At 32.9% G+C, this 2,969-nt stretch overlaps 1 non-coding gene across 1 annotated transcript; it reads right to left on the bottom strand.

Annotated features, from left to right (window-relative positions):
• Window positions 1-722: 722 nt before the first annotated feature.
• Window positions 723-857, bottom strand: LOC111813878. Its single transcript, XR_002819008.1, has one exon. It is a non-coding gene; the product is annotated as a small nucleolar RNA SNORA2/SNORA34 family (small nucleolar RNA).
• Window positions 858-2,969: the final 2,112 nt, after the last annotated feature.

Genomic DNA, 2,969 nt, shown 5'->3' with positions numbered 1-2,969 from the left:
CTTTGTCAAAGGTTAATTGACTATGTCTGGTTTTTTTCTGGGCTGTTTTGTTCCTTTGGTCTGTTTCAGTTTTTATGCCAATTTTACACTACTTTTATTGCTCAAGTTGTATAATATAGTTTAAAATCCAGTAGTAATACCATCAGCTTTGTTCAAAATTTGTCTTGAATATTTGGGCGTCACTTTTATTTACATATGAATATTTATGGCTGCCATTTCTCTTTCTATGAAAACTACAATTGATATATCAATAAGTTGCACTGATTTTTAGTGTTTTGGATAATATGGACAATTTAATAATATTCTCCCAGTCTATGAACATGGTACATCTTTTAATCTCGCTATGATACATTTTAATGTCTTTCATCAATGTTTTATACTTTTCACTGTACAGATCTTTTACTTCCTTTATTAAATTTATTCCTACATAAGTTATTCTGTTTGCTACTATTATAAATGAAATTAGTTTTCTTGATTTTGCTTTCAAGCAATCCATTGTTAGAGCATAGAAACACAACTAACTTTTGTATTTTGATTTTCTAATCTTCAATTTTAATAATTTGATTAGTTCAGATAACTTTTTAGTGAAGCCTTGAGATTATGTATGTATGTATGAATATTTTGCAGTACTGAGAGAGAACTTAAGCCTTTCACACTGAGCTGTATCCTCAATCCTTTTTATTTACTTATCTTTTTACTTATTTTCTCTTTTTTTATGTTTTAGCTATTTCTAGCCAAGGAATTGACTGTTATATTTTTAAAGTTCAAATGGCCAGCAGACCATAAAATGATACCACATTAGTTCCCCACTTGCAACCAACATCTTTAGGAAACTTCTAGCCTTGATTCATGACCAGTGTACTTACTTATATAAATTCTTAGTCTCACTACTTTGCCCAAAGCTGGACTCAAACTTGATGATGTTCTTACCTCAGATTCCCAAAATGTTACAATGCCCTGCTGAAATCTTTAGAGTTTCTATATCGATGATCCTGAGATCTGCAAACATAGACAATTTTATTTCTTCTCTTCTGATTTGTAAGCTTTTTCTTTTTCTTCCCTGAGTGCTGTGGCTAGCACTTCTAGTACTGTGTTGAATAGAAGTGGTGAGAGCAGGAGTCCTCATCTTGTCCTGATCTTGGAGGAAAAACTTTCAGCTCTTTCCCATTCAGTATGATCATAGGTACAGAGTGGTAATGTACAGATTTTATGATGTGGAAAGACATTCTATATCTAATTTACTGAGTCTGTTTTACTTAAGAAAGGATTTTGAAAGTAGTCAGATGCTTTTCCTGTATCTGTTGAGAGGGTCCTATAGTTTTGTCTTCATTTTGTTATTGTGACATATCACATCTACAGATCTGCATATGTTGAACTGTCCTCACATCCCTGGGAGAAATCCTGCTTCATCATGGTGGATGATCCTTCTAATGTACAACTAAATTTAGTGATATTTTGTCATGGGATTTCAGGATCTATGTTCATTAGAGATATTACTTGATACATTTCTTCTATATCTTTGAATGACCTTGGTATCTGCATAATACTGGCCTTTTTCTAGTGACTTTGAAAATGTTCTCTCTGCTTTGATTTTGATTTTGACAAGGATTGATGTTAACTTTTCATTAAATGCTTGGCAGCTGCTTAGGCAAATGCAGGAGCTGGGGGTTTGATCCCCAGCCTGCCATGCCAGTCTCCCCCAGGGCACATTGAGACAGCGAATGAGACTGGGCACGGTGCCATGTGCCTGCAATCCCAGCACTTGGGAGGCTGAAAAACAGGAAGGATCCATATGAGTCCAATCTGTGTAGTGAGACCCTGTAAACCCTGTACTAAATACATAAATGTTTGGCAGAATCTTCCAGTGAATTCATCTGGACTTTTCTTTGTCAGAAGATATTTGGTGGTTTAGTGATATAATCTCCATGCTTGTTGTTGGTTCATTCATATTTTCTATTTGTTCATGAGTGAGTCTTAGTATGGTCTATATTTCTAAAAATGTGTTTCTTTCTTCTGAACTATTCAATATGTGGGCATGGGTTTATCATGGTTTGTGAAAGTCCTTTTTTTCTTTTCACCTATGAGTTTTTTTCTAAATCTATTTTTGTCAACTTTGTTTTTCTTTTCAAAATGCAAAGTTAGTTTTATTGAACTTTTAAATTATTTTTTGGTCTTGATTTTGCTAATTTTGCACTGATCTTCTATGTTTTTCTTCTATAAAATCTATGCATAGTTCTTTTACTAGTTGCTTAAAGTGTAAAGTTATATTACTTGAGTTTTTTTTCCCTAATATACATGTTTATTGCTCTAAAGTTCCCTCTTAAGAAAGTTTTGGCTGCATCTCATGTGTTTTTCTTTTCTTTTTCTTTTTTTCTGCTGATTTCTGCTGGTGTGTTGAAAGGAACAGGTAATGCTTAATTTTTTTCTCCTTTTAATTTTTTAATATTTTTTCACCAATTTTGTATGCTTACATCTGGTCGTCTGAACAACTGATTTGAAGACAACAATATGCAATATAACCACCATTGTTGAATTCCTAAAAAATTATATTTCAATGTATATGCTAGTCGGTTTCATTCATGCTACTAGTTTATCTTAGTTCGTTGAAAAGAAATATCTGTGGTATGTGTTTCTTTTCATAAGAATCTTTTTAAGTTTGTGTCTTGTATGCTAGTAACTATTTTGAGGATGACCATACAGCATGTAATAACTATTGTTATTCTCTTATTTGATCATGAGAACTTTTATATTTTCATAAAATAAAAAGCTTTAGAAAAATGACTGGGGAATTACATCATAGGTAGAGTGCTTCTGGATTCAATCACTAGTAACATACATCACACACACACACACACACACACACACACACACAAACACACACACACACTCCAAGAACCATATTCATAAAGTAAAAAGAAACAGGTGTCTCTCAGGTAGTTCTTACAATCTATTTCACTTTAATCTGTAAC

Source organism: Octodon degus, unplaced genomic scaffold, assembly GCF_000260255.1.
Source record: "Octodon degus isolate 3935 unplaced genomic scaffold, OctDeg1.0 scaffold00234, whole genome shotgun sequence".
Classification (NCBI taxonomy): Eukaryota; Metazoa; Chordata; class Mammalia; order Rodentia; family Octodontidae; genus Octodon; species Octodon degus.
The sequence above is the reverse complement of the archived record's forward strand: the minus strand, read 5'-3'. Positions and strand labels throughout refer to the sequence as shown.